Genomic DNA, 16,926 nt, shown 5'->3' on the forward strand with positions numbered 1-16,926 from the left:
GTTAGAGACTCACATGGACCACATTACAGTTTCACTGATTTTGTGAATGGTGTTATATACCTCCAGATCACCCGCTCAAGACAACTATGACAATATTTGAAAACAGGTGGAACGAGCACTGTAGGTAGAGAGATTTTAAACTCTTCATCTTGGCACCTGTGACAGTACAGAATGCCCTCTGTAATTCGTACCCGCAAACTTGCTGGCCGGCTCTCAACTAGTCCCTAGTGACGCCCAATTTGGGATCCTGCCCTTGTTGTAGTGCGAAGTCGGCAAACAGTGCCGAAACCTCGGTAAGCACTGAATTAATAAGATCTGCTACCATATTCGCATTGTACCGTATAGAATACTCTCCCTCTCCGAACATTCTGCTCAAGGTATGTGCTACAAAGTTATCGCAACTCCTTAATGTGGCCCATGTTCAAACCGAAGGCGGAAATTCGGACAGCCCAAATCGCAATACGACCATTTTTATGCGGGTGAGCCAGAATCCAACTAAGGGCCTGGTTGTCCATCTCTCGTGTTCGAGGTAGTATTTAAATTTCTCTCTAACCGAGGAGGATAGTCAGCGCTTCCCAGAGCATTTATCAACTGCAGACAGGCATCTAGGGGCGTAGACTAAGAGCTTCCGCTCGCCACCTTGCTCCTGAAGCAATACTGCAGAAACCCTTCGTTGGATGCTTCGGTTCCTGACTGAAGTCAGGAACTACCGGAACATTGGTATTACTCACAGATATCTTAAGCGCATCAAACGCTGCCTGCTGGCTGTCAGTTCAGAAGAAGGTCTCGCCCTTACTGTCCAAAAGGGCTTAACGGAGCGGCTAGCTCAAGATACTTCGAAACGAATTTTCGGAAGAAGTTAGTCATTCCTACTGTACGGGGTACGGTTTCTTAGTGTTAGGATGGCTTAAACTGTAAACAGCTAGGGTCCTACAGTGATCAGTCCAGACCCCCTTGGCGGGGAAAAGCTATCTCACGACGAGCTAAGGTGATTTTAGACAGTTTGATGGTTATTTCGGCTTCCCGTAGACTCTCCGAAACGAGTCGCAAGTACTTTGAGTACTCGGGGAAGGTAGCACTGTAAATGACAACAGTTGAACTTCAGACTTCCGAGAACGGAAACAAGTAACCTAGAAAGTACTGCTACCCCAGCAGAACGACCCAAGGTTGAATTGATATGAGTTCCAGTCAGTGCAAAATGCAGTGGCAACCGTGGATTGTTCGGCAAGAGGAATCCGGCAATATGCCTGGTTAAAAGTGAAAAAGGGAAAACAGTAGGCGCTAGAAAACCATGAAAAGCACCCTTGTAGGTCAGGAAGAGGAACAGACTCCAGTACTACATTCTATTTGAGCAGACGATAGTCCACTAATGGTCTGTAAACCTCCTCCTCCCTATTATCCTTGGTCAGCAGAAATCAACCACCTCTGGCATGGTGGACGACCTTATAAACAACCCACTTAGCGAGCATTTTATCTACCATCTCACGCAACACCTTCATGCTTGGTGAAGAGAGCCGCTGGGTGACTGTCTGACAAAAAGATGGTTGCAAAGTAAAATCCAATATTCAGTACGATTACTGACCCCTTATATATCTGTCATAACTTCCGTGAATCCACGCAATATCTGAAGGAGAGCCTAGCCTGCTCAAGAGATAAGTGCACAACATCGAATTCCGCCCCACTAACAGAATTTCCCATGGGCATAATCAAAAACTAACCCTTTCTCGTTAAGACATCCATGACACAAAGCATACATCAACTGATAACCAGTTTCCATTACATCTGAAAAGGTTAACTTGTTCTTGTAAGACAACAGTGAAACACAAAAATTTAGCCAACCCCTGTTGAGCATCGACAGCAAGGCATTCTATCCCATGCAACACAATCAAGAAGACGCTAGGAAATTTAGTAAAAGTGGACTGCGGGTTGTCTATATCGCCCCCTCTGGGCCCCATAGAAACGGTTCCATTTTCGGTAATCACCGGATACTGGAATTCATTAAGCGCCTGATCACTCTCCAACAGCCCGCATCTCGTGGTCGTGCGGTAGCGTTCTCGCTTCCCACGTCCGGGTTCCCGGGTTCGATTCCCGGCGGGGTCAGGGATTTTCTCTGCCTCGTGATGGCTGGGTGTTGTGTGATGTCCTTAGGTTAGTTGGGTTTAAGTAGTTCTAAGTTCTAGGGGACTGATGACATAGATGTTAAGTCCCATAGTGCTCAGAGCCATTTGAGCCACTCTCCAACTATTTGCAAACTAATTTGCAAATTAACTACTGTTATGTAGTTTTTCAACCTCGGGTTGATCAGCGAACCTGTGACTACTGAAGCCAACTCTTCAAAGCACGCAACCAGTGCGTAATTTTTAACCTGCATGCAGTATAGCTGAGCGTACGATGGGGCAATAAAATGAAGAAATTTAAGCTCTGATCTTTCCCTGAAAGAAAAACGACGCATTGCTCGACGGCCACGCTCGCCTGACCTTCAAGCTCCACCGTCATCTGCACTGGAGCCCCCATAGTCGCGATAAAACGTGCACACAGCTCTACGATATAACCATCCTCCGCCAGTCCTCAGACTTTATCCTCGTGGACCATCTCAACTCGTCCTTGCGAAGGCAGACCACAACCACCGTGACTCGTGGTTCCATAAGAGACCAATGCAATTGAAACCCAAAACCAGAAAATAACAGGCAGTGCCTATCCAGGCGGAATACAAATAGTAAGGTGTATTCAATCCTCAACTTCCAAAAACGCTCTAGCTACTAGAATGGTACACACTACTGGCGTAAGATTACCTGTCAGTGGATTGACCGGGCCAAAAACGGGTTGAACATCATTCGTATGAAGATTTTTATTAATACTTGACACCAAATGAATTTTTTAAGTTAGGTCTGCAGGACCTTGACGTATTACGGCAAAGTTGTTAATTTAAATAAAACAGCTCAAAACAATTACTGAGAGTTAGATCAACAGTTTATCAACTACATCTAAACTAAACTAAACTCCGTCCGAACAGGCCTTGGAAGGCCCAATGGTACCGACCGGCCGCTATGTCATCCTATGCTAAAATACGTCACTGGATGCAGACATGTGGGTCAGCACACCCCTCTCCCTGCCGTATGTTAGTTTACGTCACCGGAGCCGGTTCTCAGTCAAGTAGCTGCTCAGTTTGCCACACAAGGACTGAGTGCACCACGCTTGCCAACAGCTCTCGGCAGACAGGATGGTCACCCATTCAAGTGCTATCCCAGCCCAATAGCGCTTAACTTCGGTGATCTGACGGGAACCGGTGTTACCACTGCGGCAAGGCCGTTGGCTATCAACTATATCAGTGAGCTCAAATAACGGAAGTTCAACTCAGATACTTGCTCTGAACACTCTAAAAGTCATTCATGGGAACAAAATTATTGAAAATTTAAATTTATAACCAATTTTACTCGTTTTCCAAAATTCTAGAAATCATATGTGCCAATGGTTACTACACTCCTGGAAATTGAAATAAGAACACCGTGAATTCATTGTCCCAGGAAGGGGAAACTTTATTGACGCATTCCTGGGGTCAGATACATCACATGATCACACTGACAGAACCACAGGCACATAGATACAGGCAACAGGGCATGCACAATGTCGGCACTAGTACAGTGTATATCCACCTTTAGCAGAAATGCAGGCTGCTATTCTCCCATGGAGACGATCGTAGAGATGCTGGATGTAGTCCTGTGGAACGGCTTGCCATGCCATTTCCACCTGGCGCCTCAGTTGGACCAGCGTTCGTGCTGGACGTGCAGACCGCGTGAGACGACGCTTCATCCAGTCCCAAACATGCTTAATGGGGGACAGATCCGGCGATCTTGCTGGACAGGGTAGTTGACTTGCACCTTCTAGAGCACGTTGGGTGGCACGGGATACATGCGGACGTGCATTGTCCTGTTGGAACAGCAAGTTCCCTTGCCGGTCTAGGAATGGTAGAACGATGGGTTCGATGACGGTTTGGATGTACCGTGCACTATTCAGTGTCCCCTCGACGATCACCAGAGGTGTACGGCCAGTGTAGGAGATCGCTCCCCACACCATGATGCCGGGTGTTGGCCCTGTGTGCCTCGGTCGTATGCAGTCCTGATTGTGGCGCTCACCTGCACGGCGCCAAACACGCATACGACCATCATTGCCATCAAGGCAGAAGCGACTCTCATCGCTGAAGACGACACGTCTCCATTCGTCCCTCCATTCACGCCTGTCGCGACACCACTGGAGGCGGGCTGCACGATGTTGGGGCGTGAGCGGAAGACGGCCTAACGGTGTGCGGGACCGTAGCCCAGCTTCATGGAGACGGTTGCGAATGGTCCTCGCCGATACCGAAGGAGCAACAGTGTCCCTAATTTGCTGGAAAGTGGCGGTGCGGTCCCCTACGGCACTGCGTAGGATCCTACGGTCTTGGCGTGCATCCGTGCGTCGCTGCGGTCCGGTCCCAGGTCGACGGGCACGTGCACCTTCCGCCGACCACTGGCGACAACATCGATGTACTGTGGAGACCTCACGCCCCACGTGTTGAGCAATTCGGCGGTACGTCCACCCGGCCTCCCGCATGCCCACTATACGCCCTCGCTCAAAGTCCGTCAACTGCACATACGGTTCACGTCCACGCTGTCGCGGAATGCTACCAGTGTTAAAGACTGCGATGGAGCTCCGTATGCCACGGAAAACTGGCTGACACTGACGGCGGCGGTACACAAATGCTGCGCAGCTAGCACCATTCGACGGCCAACACCGCGGTTCCTGGTGTGTCCGCTGTGCCGTGCGTGTGATCATTGCTTGTACAGCCCTCTCGCAGTGTCCGGAGCAAGTATGGTGGGTCTGACACACCGGTGTCAATGTGTTCTTTTTTCCATTTCCAGGAGTGTATGTGCCTATACGTGGCAGAAACGCTACCTTTCGCCCGCAACTCTAACCATATCAGCAGACTGTCACGCAAGTGACAGGAAAGTCACTTGTATTAAATGTAGTTCGCAAGAACTACACTGCGCAACACAATTTAATTCTCACTGTTTCGGGACCACGTAATTGTCTTTGATTGTGATACGGAAGTTTCAAATATTGCTCAAAGGTACTTACAGCCTTCCTCTGTAGATGTCACCCTGTGACGCCACCCAAGAGCTCGACGATGCTCCAAACAGCAAAGTGTCGAGACTCGCAAAAAAAAAAAACAGGATAGATGTCAGGATTCATGTGTCGTAGAAGGCATCTGGGATCGGAGGTGTTTTTGCGGGATGTCTGCCTTCAGGCGCATAGCTTTTCTTTGCAGGTTGTGAAGTAGAGGTTTGTTTTCGAAATTTTCAGGAAAGGTGGACGGATACCATTGAGGGTGCTGCAGAACACGAGTATCTTAGAGGGACACTTTGCCATTTCATTCATTAATGTGTCCATATCACACACCAGGGTGATCGCGCCATAGGAAGGCATGAAAGAGGAGGGCTGAAAATGTATAAGCACTGTTTGCTCGTCCGGATCCCGTTCAAATTTCATTGAATGTTATTGAATGGTCGCTAGTGGTCCAAACCTGTACTTAGGAGCAAAAATTGTGGTTTTTCTCTATGTTCAATGGGAATGTTGGGTAGCAGTGTCCTTAAAGAAGGGCTGAAACGTCCAGGGCTGTTAGCGGTGTCAAAGATTGTCAATAAGATGTGACTCATCGCACAGTGAATAGTCGTGTTCGCCCGCGGAATGTATGGCGAGGAACGACCCAGTGGAAAGGATGGTTGCGTTGACGCCCTTTGTGCCAACCGTATGTCCATTTCGTGTCAGTTCGGACGGAGGTGTGCCTGAAACTTTTTTATCGGCTACCCGTAAGAGGCACACGTGATTTCAATTCTGGGTGTCGCGGTAGTGTCTTTCATCGCAGAAACGTTGAAGGATGGGGTGAAGTGTGGATAAGAAGGGGAATGGCGACCTCCCTATCGTGGCGTTGGGTAGAATTATGCCAGTGTGGCATCATTAACCGACATTACGTGACTCAAACTTCTGAGGTCTGGCCTTTTCTTCGCATATGTAGACACCTTACAACTTTTACCGGAATTCGAAACTTCTGCGTTGCACTGGGAGACAATTACTGGCTTTCCGGAAAGTGATCCTTTTAAATAAACTGCACAGCGTAGGATTACATGCTATTTTCAAGACCTAGTTTTCATGCTCCTTTATTCTCTGACAGTTACCCATGACATTTGGAATTTTATACACGTGACTGTATAAACGCTACTACCATTTTTGCGTGGGTGTTAACAATTCGATTCTACACAGATTACGCAAAAGAACTTGCCCCCCTTCTAACAGACGTGTACCGCAAGTCACTAGAGGAACGGAAGGTTCCAAATGATTGGAAAAGAGCACAGGTAGTCCCAGTTTTCAAGGAGGGTCGTCGAGCAGATGCGCAAGACTATAGGCCTATATCTCTGACATCGAGCTGTTATAGTGTTTTTTGCTCGCGTATCATGCCATATCTGGAGATCCAAAATCTACTCTGTAGGAATCAACATGGAATCCAGAAAAAGAGATGATGTGAGACCAAACTCGCTTTATTTGTTCATGAGACCCAGAAAATATTAGATACAGGCTCCCACGTAGATGACATTTTCCTTGACTTCCGGAAGGCGTTCGATACAGTTCCGCACTGCCGCCTGATAAACGAAGTAAGAGCCTACAGAATGTCACACCAGCTGTTGGTTGGATTGAATAGTTTTTAGCGAACAGAACAGAGCATGTTGTTCTCAATGGAGAGGCGTCTACAGACGTTAAAGTAACCTCTGGCGTGCCACAGGGGAATATTATGGAACCAATGCTTTTCACAATATATATAAATGACCTAGTAGATAGTGTCGGAAGTTCCATACAGAGAAGTTGCAGCATTAGAAAACTGCAGCGAGATGCAGGAAGATCTGCAGGGGATAGGCACTTGGTGCAGGGAGTGGCAACTGACAGATGTAATTTAATGTATTGTGAATATATAGAAAGAAGGATCATTTATTGTTTAATTATACGATAGACGAACAAACATTGGTAGCAGTTACTTCTGTAAAATATCTGGGAGTAAGCGTGAGGAACGATTTGAAGTGGAATGATCATATAAAATTAATTGTTGGTAAGGCGGGAGCCAGGTTGAGATTCATTAGGAGAGCCCTTAGAAAATGTGGTCCATCAGCGAAGGAGGTGGCTTACAAAACACTCGTTCGACCTATACTTGAGTATTGCTCATCAGTGTGGGATCCGTACCAGGTCGGGTTGACAGAGGAAACAGAGAAGATCCAAAGAAGAGCGGCGCGTTTCGCACAGGGTTATTTGGAAAGCGTGATAGCTTTACGGAGAGGGTGCGTTTCTGGATGAGGTATCGAATATATTGCTTCCCCCTACTTATACCTCCCGAGGAGATCAAGAAAAATCAGAGAGATTAGAGCGCGCAAGGAGGCTTTCCGCCAGTCGTTCTTCTCGCGGACCATACGCCACTGGAATAGGAAAGGGAGATAATGATAGTGGCGCATAAAATGCTCTCCGCCACACACCGTTGGGTGGCTTACGGAGCATAAGTGTAGATGTAGATGTAGATGTGGAGGAAGAGTGTGAAGAGGGGGTGAGGCAGGGGCTCTTGATCCGCTTCGATCTGAAGTCCACAGCCTGGAGACTAGCAAGAAGAAATACAAAACTGCGTATACTGCGTATACAAAACTGCGTCGCTAATCAGACAGACCAAACAAAAATACAAAGTAGGTTTAAAGATAAAGCAAACATGCGAGTTAGACGCACAGGATACCGTGGTGATACACATATACGGACCTGTGTGCTGGGCCAAGTAGGTCGCAGACCGCAAGAGCGCCTGTGCCGTAGAAGTCTGGCCGAGGCAGGGCGAGAGAGGTGACCTCCCTTCTCGCAGAGCAGACCGAACTACAGAGATAGCAGCGGCTGCACAACTTGGCAGGCTGCGCTGTGGCCTGGCCGGGTCTCGCACGCCAATGGCAGATAATGTGGAGTTGGCTACTACCACGATACCACAGCACCGGAGTAGAGCACTCGGTCCGAACCTACAGTTCTGCACACGGTGAATAACATTTCATACAGTCTACTTTCATTTTCATTCTTATCTTCGCTATTTCTTCTTGCTAGCATTTGCTGTACATCTCGGCTGAGTTAATACTCTCATTTTCTCTTTATTCTGCTTATTATAGAACAAGTACTGTCACCCACTGCTCAGAATAATTTTCGTAGCTTCCCATTAAATCCAATTTCCTCTAGTCTCGAATTGTAAATCTTGTCTCTTCCACCTGGTCTTTCAGGATCCACCAGCCTTTCAGTTTCATTTTCCTCTGTTTACTGCAGCTGCTCTTGGTCACTTACTTATTCCTTTCATACTTCTGTACTTTATTTAACAACATCTATTTGTTATCTATCTGACAGATTTTTGGCTGCGTTCTCGTTCTCCACTTTTCTTGTCCATTTATTTGCTTAGTTTCAACCTTCATTTGCAGTTTACCTTATTTACCTGTGTACAGTAACTCACTCTCATTTTCTACTTGCCACTTTTATTTCTCAAGTATCATGCTTATTGTTGTTGTGGTCTTCAGTCCTGAGACGTTTTTGATGCAGCTCTCCATGCTAATCTATCCTGTGCAATCTCCTTCATCTCCCAGTACCTACTGCAACCTACATCCTTCTGAATCTGCTTACTGTATTCATCTCTTCGTCTCCCTCTACGATTTGTACCCTCCACACTGCCCTCCAATGCTACATTTAGGATCCCTTGATGCCTCAGGACATGTCCTACCAACCGATCCCTTCTTCTAGTCAAGTTGTGCCAGAAACTTCTCTTCTCCCCAATCCTATTCAATACCTCCTCATTAGTTACGTGATCTACACATCTAATCTTGTACATTCTTCTGTAGCACGACATTTCGAAAGCTTCTATTCTCTTCTTGTCCAAACTATTTATTATCTATGTTTTACTTCCATACATGGCTACACTCCATACAAATACTTTCAGAAACGACTTCCTGACACCTAAATCTATACTCAATGTTAACAAATTTCTCTTCTACAGAAACGCTTTCCTTGTCATTGCCAGTCTACATTTTATATCCTCTCTACTTCGACCATCATCAGTTATTCTGCTCCTCAAATAGCAAAACTCCTTTAGTACTTTAAGTGTCTCATTTCCTAATCTCATTCACTCAGCATCACCCGACTTAATTCGACTACATTCCATGATCCTCGTTTTGCTTTTGTTGATGTTCATCTTATATCGTCCTTTCAAGACACTGTCTATTCCGTTCAGCTGCTCTTTCAGGTCCTTTGCTGTCTCTGACAGAATTACAATGTCATCGGCGAACCTCGAAATTTTTATTTCTTCTCCCTGGATTTTAATACCTACTCCGAACTTTTCTTTTGTTTCCTTTACTGCTTGCTCAATATACAGATTGAATAACATCGGGGAGAGGCTACAACCCTGTCTCACTCCATTCCCAACCACTGCTTCCCTTTCATGTCCCTCGCATTAGGAGTACGCATTAGGAGTGATTTAAAATGGAATGATCATATAAAGTTGATCGTCGGTGAAGCAGATGCCAGACTGAGATTCATTGGAAGAATCCTAAGGAAATACAATCCGACAACAAAGGAAGTAGATTACAGTACGCTTGTTCGCCCACTGCTTGAATAATGCTCAGCAGTGTGGGATCCGCACCAGATAGGGTTGATAGAAGAGATAGAGAAGATCCAACGGAGTGCAGCGCGCTTCGTTACAGGATCACTTAGTAATCGCGAAAGCGTTACGCATATGATAGATAAACTCCAGCGGAAGACTCTGCATGAGAGACGCTCAGTGGCTCGGTACGGGCTTTTCTTAAAGTTTCGAGAACATACCTTCACCGAAGAGTCAAGCAATATATTGCTCCCTCCTACGTATATCTCGCGAAGAGACCATGAGGATAAAATCAGAGAGATTAGAGCCCACACAGAAGCATACCGACAATCCTTCTTTCCACGAACAATAAGAGACTGGAATAGAAGGGAGAACCGATAGAGGTACTCAGGGTACCCTCCGCCACACACTGTCAGGTGGCTTGCGGAGTATGGATGTAGATGTAGATGTAGATGTAGACTCTTATAACTGCCATCTGGTTTCTGTACAAATTGTAAATAGCGTTTCGCTCACTGTATTTTACCCCTGCCACCTTCAGAATTTGAAAGAGAGTATTCCAGTCCACATTGTCAAAAGCTTTCTCTAAGTCTACAAATACTAGAAACGTAGGTTAGCCTATCCTTAATCTTTCTTCTAAGATAAGTCGTAAGGTCGGTATTGCCTCACGAGTTCCAACAGTTCTACGGAATCCAAACTGATCTTCCCTGAGGTCGGCTTCTACTAGATTTTCCATTCGTCTGTAAAGAACTAGAGTTAGTATTTTGCCGATGTGACTTATTAAACTGATAGTATGGTAATTTTCACATCTGTCAACACCTGCGTTCTTAGGGATTGGAATTAATATACTTCTTCTTGAAGTCTGAGGGTATTTCGCCTCTTCTTGAAGTCTGAGGGTATTTCGCCTCTTCTTGAAGTCTGAGGGTATTTCGCCTGTCTCGTACATCTTCCTCACCAGATGGTAGAGTTTTGTCAGGACTGGCTCTCGAAAGGACGTCAGTAGTTCTAATGGCATGTAATCTAGTCCCAGGGCCTTGTTTCGACTCAGGTCTTTCAGTGCTCTGTCAGACTCTTCATGCAGTATCGTATCTCCCATCTCATCTTCATCTACATCCTCTTCCATTTCCATAACATTGTTCTCAAGTACATCGCCCCTGTATAGACCCTCTACATACTCCTTCCACCTTTCTGCTTTCCCCTCTTTGATTAGAACTGGGTTTCCATGTGAGCTCTTGATATTCATACAAGAGGCTCTCTTTTCACCAAAGTCCTCTTTAATTTTCCTTTAGGCGGTATCTATTTTACCCCTAGTGAGATAAGCCTCTACATCCTTACATGTCCTCTAGCCATGCCTGCTTATCCGTTTTGCACTTCCTGTCGATCTCATTTTTCAGACGTTTCTTACTCCTTTTTGCCTGCTCCATTTACTGAGTTTTTATATTTTCTCCTTTCATCAATTAAATAGAATATTTATTCTGTTACCCATGGATTTCTAGCAGCCCTCGTCTTTTTACCTAATTTATCCTCTGCTGCCTTCACTACTTCATCGCTCAGAGCTACCCATTCTTCTTCTACTGTGTTTCTTTCCCCCATTCCTGTCAATTGCTCCCTTATGCTCTCCTTGAAACTCTGTACATCCTCTGGTTCTTTCAGCTTATCCAGATCCCATGTCCTTAAATTCCCACCTTTTTGCAGTTTCTTTAGTTTTAACCTACAGGTCATAACCAATAGACTGTGGTCAGAGTCCACATCTGCCCCTGGAAATGTCTTACAGTTTAAAACCTGGTTCCTAAATCTCTGTCTTACCATTATATAATCTATCTGCTATCTTCTAGTATTTCCAGGATTCTTCCATGTATACAACCTTCTTTTATGATTCTTGAAGCAATTGTTAGCTATGATTAAGTTATGCTCTGTGCAAAATTGTACCAGGCGGCTTCCGCTTTCATTTCTTAACCCCAATCCATAGTCACCTACTACGTTTCCTTCTCTTCCTTTTCCTACTGCCGAATTCCAGTCACCCATGACTATTAAATTTTCGTCTCCCGTTCACTACCTGAATAATTTCTTTTATCTCATCACACATTTCATCAATTTCTTCATCATCTGCAGAGCTAGTTGGCTTATAAACTTGTACTACTGTAGTAGGCGTGGGCTTCGTGTCTATCTTGACCACAATAATGCGTTCTCTGTGCTGTTTGTAGTAGCTTACCCGTACACCTATTTTTTATTCAATATTAAACCTACTCCTGCATTACCTCTATTTGATTTTGTATTTATAATCCTGTATTCACCTGACCAAAAGTCTTGTTCCTCCTGCCACCGAACTTCACTAATTCCCACTATATGTAACTTTAACCTATCCATTTCCCTTTTTAAATTTTCTAACCTACCTGCCCGATTAAGGGATCTGACATTCCACCCTCCGATCCGTAGAACGCGTTTTCTTTCTCCTGATAACGACGTCCTCTTGATTAGTCCCCGCCCGAAGATCCGCATGGGGGACTATTTTACTATCCGGAATATCTTACCCAAGAGGACGCTATCATCATTTAACCATACAGTAAAGCTGCATGCCATCGGGAAAAATTACAGCTGCAGTTTCCCCTTGCTTTCAGCCTTTCGCAGTACCACAACAGCAAGGCCGTTTTGGGTAGTGTTACAAGACCAGATCAGTCAATCATCCAGACTGTTGCCCTTGCAACTACTGAAAAGGCTGCTGCCCCTCTTCAGGAACCACACGTTTGTCTGGCCTCTCAACAGATACCCCTCCTTTGTGGTTGCACCTACGCTACGGCTATCTGTGTCGCTGAGGCACGCAAGCACCCTCCAACGCCAAGGTCCATGGTTCTTGGGGGAGGAGCATTCTTATTATCATGTGCAAATTCTACTTGTGATTAATATCTGCACTTCATGCATGTAAAGCAATAACACGCATTTGCTTCAGTTCTTTCGTACGTAATCTTGCAGGATCTGATATTTAAATTGTATGTATATTTTGCCAACGTATACATGTTGTATACAGGCAGGCTTAGATTAATAACGTTAAAATCGACCGTCTTCTTCGTCATATCACTTTGTTGTAGAAAGATCGCTGTGAATAATGTACACTTGAGTGAAAGACATCATATATTTACAGAAGCTGATTATGAAGCGATACTGGACTGCAGACGAGCTGCACTTTTCAGTCATAAAACTGTGTCAGTAGTCCATATTAACTGGAATACTCTTGGCCTTTTGTGACAATTTCGCGAATTTGTAAAGCGCAAAAGAAAAAATGAAAATATCGAATTTGGACATGTGTACAACAGGATATAAAGGAGTCTATAGGTTTGCGAGAAGTGTGAGAACAGAAGAATCATCATTTTCTACAGAGCCTGCGAAGAACGCCTTGTGTTACCGTTCCTCACAGAACCTGGATAGAAGGTACTGGCTCACATAGTTTTGTGACATCACTCATTGCAGCATAGGCTATCGGGTAGGGGGTACTAGATCAAATGTGTTCTCAGGATCCAAGACCCTGCTCGACAGGCGCCAATTGCAATGTTAGCTGTCATTTGTCACTGTTTTGTGACTGATGATGCTTAATATGCGTCCTACTGAAACAGAGAGGCCGTCATACCAGCATGTCAATATTCTGACTGCTCCTATCAATAACGTACTGAGCTCTTACAGATTTCACAATCTTAAACAAACACTCCTGTTACTCTTTATTTGAACCTGCCGCTACAAGGCAAGGCTATTTGTAATGTATTCTTGTGTTCTCAGACCGTTGGCATGTGGAACTTATATAATTTCCAGTGTACCATGTCTTTCTGACAAACATACTATCCCTAAATAGTACAAAAAGAATCTGTACTCGAGATCTACAACTAGCGTGAGTTAAGAGCCGTATCCATTTACTGTTTATGGTTGGGGCAACTACTCCCAGTTCATCCACTATCAGTCAGGGAATTCGATGTAACTGAAGCAGACAAAACACTGCTGGGAGTACTTTGTTCACAGTTGTCTCGATCGCATCAGTTTCGAGACTTTTTAAACAATATACTGATACTGATGATGACTCGTAAGTACTTGTATATCCGTTCGATGCATTGAAGAGAATTGGAAATAAAAAGCTGGTCACTGTTACAGGTGAGAGTGGCCAGCGAGCTATGCACAGCAGAGAATTGAAACGCGAAGCCGCGAGGAGAGGGAGCCGCTGGAGTTATCACTAACAACAAATAGACAGCACAGACGAACAAGTAAAGGCGACAGACACTACGACCGACCATGACACAACACAAGGCACGCAATCAAGAACTGAGGTGATAAACACGTTGAGATAACAACAACGTAGGAACACTCCAAACAACGACAGTACGTACACAAAACAGGAGCGCAGTGCGGACGAGATGCATACGTGTGCTAAGGAGAGTACCAGACTGCCGGGTTAGCGCCGTGTGGTCGCTTAAATACATGACGCGGAAAACGATCTCGCATGGTGAGGTTCGCGGCGCAGGCGCGCGCTGGAGCACAGAGACCCCTAGTGGGAAGCAAGGTCCGTACACTCTGGCGCGCATTCAACTACCGCGCCTCCAGACACCCGATACCTTTCCCCAAAACCTGTGCGTATGGTCCGAAATGCTCTGCACAGTGCCGTGGTCATCGGAAGAAGGGAACAGAGGGAGATCCTGTGTCGTCGACTGCCGCTAGTAACTTCGGAGGGCAGCCCATGGAATCCATCAAAACGTCACTGGAGGACAGGGCATCGCATGGCGCCTTCGAACCTTGGGGATGCAGGAAGGAGTGCTGGCGTGCTTACGGGGAGCTGGTGGCCTTCGGCAGTGGAGCCTACTCGAGGGCTACGTGCACACCAGAAGGAGTTGGGGGGTTGGGGGACGTGAGGTACCACGAAGGGATACGGCTCCAGAGTTGATTATGGTGGCGGTGCTCGAGCCTCTTCTGTGTCTGTAGCGACGTCACACGCTGCGTATGGGTCGCGACTAATGTGGCAGTCTTTTCCCCATATGAGCGGCCACACATGGTGGTGCCCAGGGTGTAGCGCCGAGAGGGGTGGAAGTGGGGTTCAGAAGGCAACGGCATCAGCAGATGAAGCAGGGTCAGTGTTTTCCACCCTTGGAGGAGTTCAGCCAGACAATGACCACCAACTGACATGGTGCGATAAGTGCTCAGGAATAAGGTGAGGGCCAATTTGGTGGCAGAGGAGTCGACCAGTTTTATCAGCTGTTGTTTAAATGTCCAGACCCATCGTTCTGCTGAGCCATAGGAGGACAAATGGAATGGAGCAGTGCAGATTTGTTTGATACTGTTGGCCTCACAGAATGCGCAGAAGGAGGCTGCCCTGAATTGAGGAGGCTATTTTCAGAGACCAAGGTATGAGACGGGCCATGAGTGAGGCCTTTGCTGTGGTGGACACCATGTGCACCACATACAGGTATGTGGAGTATACATCCATAATGAGTAACCACATCTATCCCAAGAATGGGTATGCAAAATCGAGAGGGATGCAGTCCCAGGGCATGGAAAGTGTGGGACATGGTGCAAATCATTGTCAATGGCTGGCCTGATGATGTGCACATACTATGCACCAGTGGACCAAGCATTCGATGACACCATCAATGCCAGGCAATAGACATGCCACAGAGGCAATACCTTCATACAGGACATCTGCCAGTGTTTGCAGTGTAGTAAGCATAGGACACTGTGGTGCAAACTGGGTGGGATGATTGGTCGATGGGAATCAGCCTCTGTGCCCAATGGAAGGACACTGTGTGAGAGATGCCGCCAGGGGCTGAATTCAGTTTTCAACCTTCGCGTCAAATAGGTGAGCGAACCGTGGGTCACATAGTGGAGAGAATAAGGTCTCGGATTGTGGCAGAAGTGACTTATGCAGCTGTGACAGGTAATCTGTCCAGTGTATCTTGGTGGGCCATATCAATGTGAAAGCGGAGGTCTTCTGGTTGGTCGATCTCGGGATCAGAGCTCAAGGGGAGATGTAACAAGGAATCAGTATTGAAGTGTTGAGAGGTGGGCTTATATCAGGTAACATAAGTCTAATTGCATACAAACAGTGCCCAGTGCTGGAGGCGTTGAGCCATTCTATCTGGGAGGTGTGTTTGTGGGATGAATAGGGTAACCAAAGACTTGTGATCAGTGAGGGGAGTGAACTTCGTCCCAGACAGGCTGATATGAAATTTTTAACGACAAACACAATCACCAGAGCTTCTTTCCCAATCTGAGAATAATTCCTTTGTGCTGAGGATAGCGTCTTGGACGCATACGCAATGGGCTCTGAACCATCCTCATTCCTTTGAGCCAGGACTGCTCCAATACCGAAGTCCAAAGCATCGGCTGTCACAATAAAGGGGCGGTCTGGACGGAAGGGATTCAGGCAAGGGCCAGACTTGAGCATTGTTTTCAAGCAGAGAAAAAGTTGATCACAGGCAGCAGTCCAGTTGAAAGTCACCCCTTTGTGATGCAAGTGATTGAGGGGCTGTGCAACGTCAGCAGCCTAGGATAAAAACTTTAAGTATTAGCTAACCTTGCCCAAAAAGATGTGGAGGTCAGATAAATCCTTGGGGCGGGGAAGGAAGTTCAAAGCCGCGACTTTGCGGTCTGATGGACGAATGACAGCTTTACTGAACCAGTGCCCCAGATATTCGACTTCCGCTTGAAAGAAACTACCCTTTCCAACTGTCAGCGTAAGCCTATGGCCTGCAGGGCATGAAATAAGTTACCGAGGTTTAGTAAATTCTCGTAGTACGTACGGTCGTTTATTAAGATGTCATAGAGATAATTGACTCAATCCAGGATGTGCTGTGTGAGTTGATCGAGGTACCTCTGGAAAATGGCAGACAATGAGTAAATACCAAATGGAAGGAGCTTGTATTTACATAATTCGAAGGGATGTTGATGACAACGATGTCCAGGGATTCCTCGTCTAAGGGTAATTGGTGGTAAGCGTCCACCATGCGGAAGTTTGGCTAGAAGTCTTTCTGCCAGCGAATGGGATAACTTTCAACCATGGACTGTGCACTGATTGTAGCACGGCAATCCCCACATGGGCGAAGGGAGCCATTGGGTTTTCTGATCACCAATAAAAAGGTTGCCTAAGCACTCGATTTCACAGGCTCTATAACTCCAGCAGCCTGCAGTTGATCGAGCTATTGCTTCTGCTGTACGTAAGGCCACCGGAATGGGTCAAGCCTGGAAGCTCCTCAGCTGAGTCTGCAGCTGGAAAGCAAGGT

General features: G+C 46.2%; 1 pseudogene; it reads right to left on the minus strand.

Annotated features, from left to right (window-relative positions):
* Nucleotides 1-3,196: 3,196 nt before the first annotated feature.
* LOC126288844 (5S ribosomal RNA) lies at nucleotides 3,197-3,314 on the minus strand (annotated as a pseudogene).
* Nucleotides 3,315-16,926: the final 13,612 nt, after the last annotated feature.

The sequence above is a fragment of the Schistocerca gregaria genome, chromosome 1 (assembly GCF_023897955.1).
Source record: "Schistocerca gregaria isolate iqSchGreg1 chromosome 1, iqSchGreg1.2, whole genome shotgun sequence".
Classification (NCBI taxonomy): domain Eukaryota; kingdom Metazoa; phylum Arthropoda; class Insecta; order Orthoptera; family Acrididae; genus Schistocerca; species Schistocerca gregaria.